The sequence below is a fragment of the Dromaius novaehollandiae genome, chromosome 16 (genome assembly GCF_036370855.1).
Source record: "Dromaius novaehollandiae isolate bDroNov1 chromosome 16, bDroNov1.hap1, whole genome shotgun sequence".
NCBI lineage: Eukaryota > Metazoa > Chordata > Aves > Casuariiformes > Dromaiidae > Dromaius > Dromaius novaehollandiae.
Window position 1 is genome coordinate 7820892 of NC_088113.1, and position 9118 is coordinate 7830009.

The 9118-nt window shown below is 42.0% G+C and overlaps 1 long non-coding RNA gene across 4 annotated transcripts in view; it reads left to right on the forward strand.

Annotated features, from left to right (window-relative positions):
* The window catches only part of LOC135330099 (uncharacterized), an 89883-nt gene extending 83408 nt beyond the window's left edge, over nt 1–6475 (forward strand). For 3 of the 4 annotated variants that reach the window (XR_010391861.1, XR_010391864.1, XR_010391863.1), the window contains 4 exons: nt 562–634; nt 2742–2830; nt 5309–5560; nt 5683–6475. This is a non-coding gene — a long non-coding RNA (uncharacterized LOC135330099). The remainder of the gene's footprint in view (nt 1–561; nt 635–2741; nt 2831–5308; nt 5561–5682) is intronic. The other variant, XR_010391862.1, reaches the window with a different exon arrangement.
* Nucleotides 6476–9118: the final 2643 nt, after the last annotated feature.

Consider the following 9118-nt stretch of genomic DNA (forward strand, 5'->3'; position numbering starts at 1 on the left):
CAAAACAGCTATTTTTTTCAAGAAGTCTTGCTAGCTGTGGATTTAAAAAAAGAAATCTTCCTAATTGCTGGATAATATGGTAGACTTTGCAATAGTATTTCAAGGTTATTAGCTCTGTGTGTTTCTTTCTTTTTTTTCTTTTTCTTTTTCTTTTTTTTTTTTTTTTAAGCAGGACAGGCACCTGAGTGCCTTGGCTTGAGTAACCGGGTAACCCTGGTTACTGTGGGTGAGCAGCACCCAGGGTTGTCCAAGGGCAAGGGGTATAATTGACAAAGTGGTTTCTGGGGCTCTCGTGTTAGTGCAACTCTCAGGACAGAGGGTTGGAAAAACAAATGCCTCCTTCCTCTGGGATGCAGGCCACCAGCTCTGATTCAAGGATTCTCACCTGGGATATTTGCCACACCTGGATACCCATATGGTGTGAGGCAAAAGATGTCACAGTGCATTTACAAACTGAGAGGTGGACAGGACTGATTAAGTTACCTCACTCATCCTTCTGGGACGGGTTCCTTGATGCTGTAGCTTCTAGATGTTCATGCAGTCCGTTTCTGGTTGACTTAGCAGGGCAAGTTCCACCTTTCCTCAGGAGCTGCTGTGCCGTCTGCTTGCTGCGTATCTTCAGGCTGAAATGGAGGTGAGAGAAAGGCGCTTATTTATTTGTCCAAACAAGGTAGTAGACAGCAGATAGTTCACCTCACCGAAGAATGCTTCAGAATTGGGATTCATGACAATACACACTATACTCTCTACACTGATTTGGGTCCCACTACATAAATGAATGTGGCAAAAAAAAAAAAAAGACCAGAGAATTATTCCTTCCGGCAGCTTAGTGCGTGCATAGTTAGGTACCATAATGAGAGGTGCTACAAAAAAATGCAGATAGGTGAAGGCCTGTGAGGTGCTCCATTATGTATACATAAATAAATCAAATTCTGCAGCAGCTCCATGAGGTAAGTCAGTATTGGAGATATTTTTGAATGGACAAACTAAACTCTTAAAGGGACAACTTGCTTTGAGTTTTCTCTGCAGCACATTGGTGGTAGAGCCTGTGCCTTCTCCAGGAGGGTTTTAGAAGCGCCAAGACTGTGAGGTGGGAGAGGAGTGCTTAGGGTTGGTCACTCTGACAAGAAACAGTTGCATGAAATTAAGCCAAGTAAAATACAATCTGATATCAGCATTTGTGTGTGTTTAAGGGAGACACAGAATTTGCTTCGTAAAAGGCATGGTTGCCTGATGTGGTATAAATGTCCTCAGTCTAGGCAGGCTGAAGCAAAAATACAGCTTTAAGCCATCTCTGCCTTCTGCTGATCCTGCTTCAGAGCAGAGCTGCTGGAAGCCTCCTCCAAGAGTATTCACATGCTGTTTTGCATGGCCATTTCAGCAAGCCCAACTGGTTAATACTAGCAAATCTGGGCTGATAACATTTCCTGAAATAAAACCCAACTTGCTAGAGGAAGAAAGTCTAAGAAAAGAAAAGTCTGGCTGTATTTTTTCCATCACTGCCTATGTACTTCTTAGAGGGATGTAAACAAAGCCAACTTGTTGATGAGAAATATGTCAATCAAAGAGCTGCTGAATGTTCTGGAGACAGTTATCACTAGATGTTTTGACTAAATGTCTGAGAGCTCATGCTCTTGGGAAATTTCCCAATAGATCTGACGGTAAACACATAAGCTCTTGGCATCTCTCCTGGCTGGATGAGGATGTGAGAGCTGGTAATTATTTACATTTAACCTGCACACCTTATAAAACACGCAATGCATACTCCAGAAGGTAGAACTGGAGCATTTCACAGTGCTGTTTATAAAGGGCAAAGACCCAGTGAATTTTTACATTCTGTTGGAGTACTTGCCTACATTCAAATAAGAATAAGAATAAAAGATAAAATAAGAATAAAATAAAATAAGAATAAAATTAAAAAAAGGGGGGCGGTGGGGAAAGCTTTATCTCATATTCACTTATTGTCATTTTGGTCACAGTTGAAATACAGAGGTACGAGAAACCATGAGAGGGCCTGCTCTGGAAAGCTCTCCACCAGGGGGTAACATCACTGATGTTTGGTGGGGCAGTGAGAGGAAATTTAGTATTCAGAACAGCTTGCTTAAGTTTTCATTTAAGTCAAATGTTTAATGTTCCCTTTCTTTGAAGTGTGCCCCGCTACTACAGTTCTTTGCTGTTGAATGATCCTTTATCAAGTAGAGCTCTGTTAAGTCCTAGGCTTTGGCCTTTGAGAAGGCAAGAAGACTTAGTAGGATGTTGGCCTCAGAAAGCAACAAGTAAAAATTGCAAACTGGGTATCTGCAAAAGCACCAGCGCACTAATTAGCATAAATGACTGCTGATGGTCTTTTCTGCCCAAATACTTTGCAAAGGCACAAGGTTCACTGTGGTCCACAGTCTTCTCCCCAAACATGAATGCCCTCCAGCAGTGATGTCCAGTGCAGCAGGCTTGGGCAGTTACCTGAACTAGGACATAAGCAGTAGAGGGTCTCAGGACAACACAGGATAATCTCTAAGAAAACAACACATCTTTAATCTGAGTGGGAAATCAGCTTTATTTTTTTATATTCTTTTTCTGTTTTTTCTTTTAATTGAATTCCGCCTGTAAGGATAAAAGCGGTGCTCACTGTGCAGAGGTCTTGAGGAATGGATTGGACTCAGAAGTATCAGTGAACACAGTTTTTAATAGAAAGCTCAAATTTTCCTCACTGGCAGCAGTGACCTTTCTGATTTGTTTACTAGGAACATCCATAGAGATGATTCTTTCTGTTGTTGTGGTGGCAAGAGTAATGACAATGCACAGGTCGTTTGGTTCTCTGCCCACATTACAGGTAGGATTATTTTAATTTTACCAATTTCAAGCAGTTTCTCCTCCATAGCACTCCTCAGACTGGCTAGCCCACACAGCCTGTTGAATAGTAAACACATCTGTAAAATGCTACTGCATTCATCAGAATTTCACAGATCAGCACAAGGAATAAATATAATGGAAAAAATGATTTGCCTCGAGAGTTTACCAAGCTCTGTTAATGGGAGCAAATGACTGAATTTCCTTATTCCTGGAACCTGTGGAGTTTTTTAATTGTCTGTCTCATCCATGAACCTTTTATTGGCTTACCCAAGCTCTGCTTCTTTTATTTCAATTAAGTCAACAAAATACGATCTGGTTCAGTCTATTGCAGATATATACTGCATTAGTATAAATATCATTGCACAGTACTACAAGAGCATATCCATTTCATCTGATCTGCAAAATACTATCCTACCCCAGAGCAGTTGGACGTTCCAGATGTTCAGTGTGGTGTGCATTGCACTGACCATCAGTCCAGTGTAGCGTGGCTGATGGGGGAAACAATGCTGACGTTATTTATACCCCAAAAGTGCATCTGTGGATGGAAACTGCTCCAGTGTGTGTGTGCGGACACACACACACCTCTTTCTCTTTGTATATACATACATATCTATGGCCAAGACTGCCAGCTGTGCTTAAACCCAGCTCCAGATCACTGGAGGAGAAATTTTAATGACAGATGGGCTGAAGGATTAGGCTCCCACTTTTGTACATTTGTAGCTTAAAGAATCACTTCCTCATTTTCTACAAACAGCCACGAACATGTTAGACTTCTCATAACCTGGCAAAGAGCATGCCTAAATAAATTAAATATATAACCTTAGTGATTCTGTGCATGACCTCGCATCTTGATTGCAGGAAAGGACCTGCTTTCCAGTCCACTGGAGTTCACAGGAACCCTGAATGCCTTCAGTGCCTGAAGCATCTGGGTTCCAGGGACTGCCACTCTCCAGGTGTCCTTCCAGGGGAGCCGAAGTGTGGGCAGGGCAGAGCAAGCGTTTCCATTTGACCCCATCAGTCTGCTTCTGCTCCAACAGCCAATGGTAGGAATAGCTTCTTTTCATTAGCCAGTTGAGTCCTCACCTGGCAAATTTGAAAAGAGGGATGGAGACCAACGTCAAGCCAATGCACAAGCTCAGCTAACAGCTCACACACAGTATTAATTACAACAGGTCTTCCAAGATGACCAGAGACAGATGATCTCTTGGTGTCCTTCTGTACCAGCTAAGGGTAGCGGGGTACTCCAGCCATGACACTTTGCCTTTGGATGTTATTCCTCCCTTTCATCTTGAATAACCAAATGGAAGTGATATGATCTAGAACAAGAGAAAGAGAGGGACAATAAAGGCGTCACAGCCTTTTCCTGGGTATTTTTAGATCCATAGTCTGACCAAGGCAATGTCATAGTCCGTTCATTTGTTGCAAATGGTCGATATTTGCTGATCTTTAAATGTTTTCCACAAAGACCATTGCTGAGAAAGGAGGTATTCTGACTAGTTGTCTGGATGTTTGTATTGTTTCTGGCTTACTGCTCATTTACAGTGGTATTATGGAAGCAATTAATTACAATAATTTGTTTGTAGAAAAATTCTTCTAGGTTTCTAGATCTAAATGCATAAGTTTCAGAGTTCATAAAAAATTAAGTAAGCAACTCAATAACAAATAAATGCAAATCATAATGAAGTTTGGTTCTAGCTTTTCCAAGCCATGCTGAGACTTGCCAATCTTGTCAATATTTTAATATGTTCAAGGGTTCTTGAAAGCAAACAAATGGCCATCAGTGGGTAAGTATTTCTGTATTTGTTTTTCAGAATTAGTTGCTCAGGTAGGTTGCATGTGTGTGTCAGACTGAATATGTTTACTTCAGATGTACAGAAACCAGGCTGAAGCATCTAATGCTAAAATCTTGAATATGTTCACATCAAACCAGAGCTGCAGATTATGGGAAATGTTTTCTCTTCTAACTAATCGGCTAAGCACCAGCACAGGGCAGATGGAAAACCAGTGACTCAGACGTGTTAATCTCCCAGACCTTTACTGACCTCTGACAATCCTTTCTTCTAGGATTTTCTTTGGCAAATAATGGGAGGTTCACAGCACATACAGAAAGAGTCAAATTCAGTTTGTACAAATTCAGTTTGACAGTATCCCCTAAAAAAACACTGAGAAACAACATTCTAAGATTCTGAATAGTTCCATTGTCCTGTGGCTTTTCAGATTAAAACTCTAGGTGATGGGGAGTGACTGGGTATTTTTTTTTTTTCCCCAGCAACCAAAAGTCAGTGAGGGAAAAGCCACAGAAACAGTCATCACAGACAGGTTATTTTTACTGGGAAGAAAATGACATAATCAAACCACAGCTCAATACCAGGAGTTAAGTTAATAAGAGCCGCAGAAGATGGTTTGATGTGGACAAATGGTGATGCCTCTGACCGTTTGGTGTGTCCTGTGATACCAGGTGGAATATGAACTAATAACCGGTGAGGCTGATACAAGTTACAGCCCTGGAGCAGTGATCTGGTTCACGCACCTTTGGATAAATTAGGCCCTGTCTACACTGATGTTAAAGCTCCAGAAGATGCTAAACCAATGAAGTTATTTCAAGCCCTTCCTGTTGAGTCACTGCTCTGCACGAGACTATTTCTTGCCCTCCTGCAGCTAACCTCTTACTCACCTCCTATACTTGGCTTTAAAGGAGCAGGCTGTAAAGGTAAGCACTGTACTGATCATGCTTTGCTCACTGTGATGTGAGCAGGAGTAATGCACAACCGTGTTTGGAAATAATTACTGCAGTGAGGTCCTGTTAATACACTTTCTTTCCTTTTTTTGTAGTTGAGTGGAAAGAGCTCTCCATCTGCCCTAGGTCACCATGCCCCTGATGGCCTGAATTTTGCTCGATTCTTGTAAAAATAACAGATGATGTATCCTTGCTACAAAAGCCAAGCTCGCGTTAAATTTCAGTGCTCAGTTCCAAGGTACCAGAAATGTTTTACCTAGATAAAATACATATATATTTGTCCAGAAATACTCAGATAAGCAATAGAGCTTTCAGCCTATAGCCTGGTATAGTTCTGGGTCACTGAAAAGAACTGTAGAAGTATAAGCATGAGGCAATTATAATAATAAACAGAGCTATTCCAAAAGTCAGCATGTGTGCTTCAGTAAATGTACTGAATTCTTAATTATTAAAACCAGAAATGAGCTAGGTATGTATGCATATTACGTAACTATGTAGCCACATTATTACATATAAACCCACTTTCTTAACTGCCATATACAGTAGTTGCATCCTAAAATTTTGTGGGTGGTTTGAAACAAAATACTGAAGATTAATACAGTTTTGAACTACCTAATTACTTTCTGTGTAACTTAGTTTAGCTTTATGCAGCTGCAATAAATGTGTATCTTGATGATATGGTTAATATTACATTAAATTGTACCATTCTCCACTGTGCTGAAATATATTCTAGCATTTTTCCAGAATGTAAGATGACAGAGATAAATTACAAAACTATTAAATGTCAATTAACGTCTTTGCAAACTGAATCTGAAATGAACCTGTTAAAACTACCTTGTTATATGTCACTTATATGTATAAATGCTGGTTAAATGTTTAATGAACGCATGAAAAAGTAATTACCTATTTACTGCTCATGTAGTGGTAAGATAATCCCATCACCATTAGTTATGTCCATTGGAAAACTAAGACTGAATTTGCATATCTGAGTGGTTAAAATGGGCTCTGAACTGCATCATTCATTAATCAGCTGCACTTCTGTGTAGTGCCTAAAAATAGATTTGGGAATCTAATTTTCAATACTTCAGCAGGACGATTTTGCCCTGTTAAGCCACAAAGTTATTTTTTGCATGGTCTAGTCAACAGTGGTGCTTTTTACTATAGTGTTTAAGCATTGTGCAGCAACTATGAAGCCTAGAGCTTTCCTGGAAAAGGTCATCATCACATAAAAAATTCATACTTTTTAGCAATAATTTAGGCTAAAATGTAGTCTATACAACAAGGTTAACACCTCCACTCATAGGAAAATGTAGTCATCGCCCCTGGGATAAAAACTTTCCCCTTGCAGAATATTAAAAATAGGATCTTTATTTATTACAAGTAGTCAAGACTGCTTTGGCATCTCAGCTGAAAAATGGTACCTTCAGGAACAGAGCGAAGGAAATCGCTTTGCCTACTTCATGTATCAGTCTCTGATGCCTTTGCTAAAAACCTGCTCTCTCTAGTCTATAGAGAGTGCAGAAGCCTAACGTGAGTGCTATGAAGCACGCTCTGTTGAAGCCTGACTCTTTCTCCGCTGAAAGCCAAAGGAGATGAGCCTCGTAAAATAGGCGCCTGTGTTAGGGTGGGTAAAGGTAGGTCAGGGGGATGGTGCTCAAGTCAATGTAGACCTGACCAAAGAAAAGCTACCTCACTAGTCGCTTATGCCAATACTGGCTGTTTCCCTTGCAGTTACTTGCGAGAGAGTGAGATCAGAAGGGCTGTTATGGAGCCAAGTGAGACTGGGGGTGCAATGAGCCCTAGCAAGAGCAAAGAGGGGAGCTGCTAATTGGGAGCACTTCTGCCTCTCCCTCCAGGCTGATAAAGGCAAGTCTTCCCAGGGCTAAGCTGAGGATCAAAGGAGGATGCTAAGCTGTACGGATCACAGCCTGCGGAAAGGGAAGGGGAGAGGGAGTCTGTCAGCCGTGGCAGGCAGGCAGACGGAGATCTGCAGAGGAGCAAATGCTCCTGTTCCTAAGGGAATGTGAGACTCCACGGACAAGTCTTGTCCACGGCCAGCTCCTGAGGAGACTACCCAGCACTGGCAACATGATACGTGCAGCTACATCTCTTTGTTCCTTTCAGCCATCCTTCTGCTTCTCCTGGCAAATACATCACACGTTGTATTGCAAGAAGTGCTTCTTTCTAATTAGAAAATGCAGTCATCAAGTCCCAAAGGAAAAGTATCTGCAAGTGTCGTGTTTGGCAAAAGTCAGGGAGCAATCTTCAGCATCAGATGAAAGGATCCCACTACAAAGAGACGGGGAGAGAGACTGCGCTCACCATCCTGCAGCAGGGACTGGGAGGAGCAGCCTCTCCGGGGATCAGCAGCCCAGACAGGCCGTGCTGCAGCATGGCAGTGGTACGGGACTGAATGTGCACAGAAACCACGGCTCATCTAGCATGACAATGTGGTCTCCTGGTACTGCCATGGTCCATCCTCAAAGTCCACCCCTTATCTCAAGGCCAACAGGCAGGCCGGTAGCTCGCTGGGCAGGGCTTTCTCTTCTGTCCTGGGGCAGGGTTTAACTCAGCAAGGTCCTTGAGAGAAACTTGTAAGAGGGAAAAGGCTTTATCAAAGGTTTGCCAACTATCCTCTGAAGGGCAGATGTTGTTTCAGACTAATTCCTTCTTCCCTTCCCTATGCTGATCATGCCAGCTGAAAATCTTACGGGACTTGTTCACTGAATTCTCATTAAAATAAAGGCATATTGGCCTGCAGACCTCATTGTGTAGCTCTGCAATGCTTACCTTCAGTGCCTCCTCGGCTCTTTGTACCAGGCGACTTCAGACAAGGCCATTAACACATAACTGGGTAGGAAAGGGACCAATGGTGGGCTCTGCTGCCAGATTGTCCCATCTGCAGGTGTAATTAAAGCAGTGCCACTGAGGAGCCCAAAGCTATTCTTTGCTGTTAGCCTAGGGCAGAATGGAGCTGCAGGCACAGAGGTGACTTTCCTATTGAAACCTGTATATCCAGGAAGTGGATTTTGTGTGTGTGTGTGACTGGCATGATTTTTTAACAGAGGAAGTAGCATTAAGTGCATCATTAAAAGTGGGCTTCTGCTGAGAATATTTTGCTCTTCAATAGTTGCTGTTCTGCTGGAGTCATTCTGGTGGCTGTAATGATAGCAGATGCTTCAACATAATTTTCAGGGACAAGTACTGGGCGTACTCCCCTCCCCAGTTCCCCCCAGATGGAGTCATAGGCAGAGGGACTTTTTGTTTGGTTGTTTTAGGAATGTAATTTGGTAATTCAGCTGCTTGTCTGATAAATGTCTGCCCTCTGATCCCAGTTACAAGAGACAGAATAAAATGTAACTAGATTTGACAGAATTTGTTTGCTGTGTTTGAGGCAAAGCTAAACAGCCTGGGGAAAAAACATTATGGTAAATTATGCTTTCTTATCTCCCCAGTCTAACAATGCTAGATCAGCTCAGAGCTGGGAATGAGCAAATCTTTGAAAGGACAATACTCACCAAGTGCAAAGAA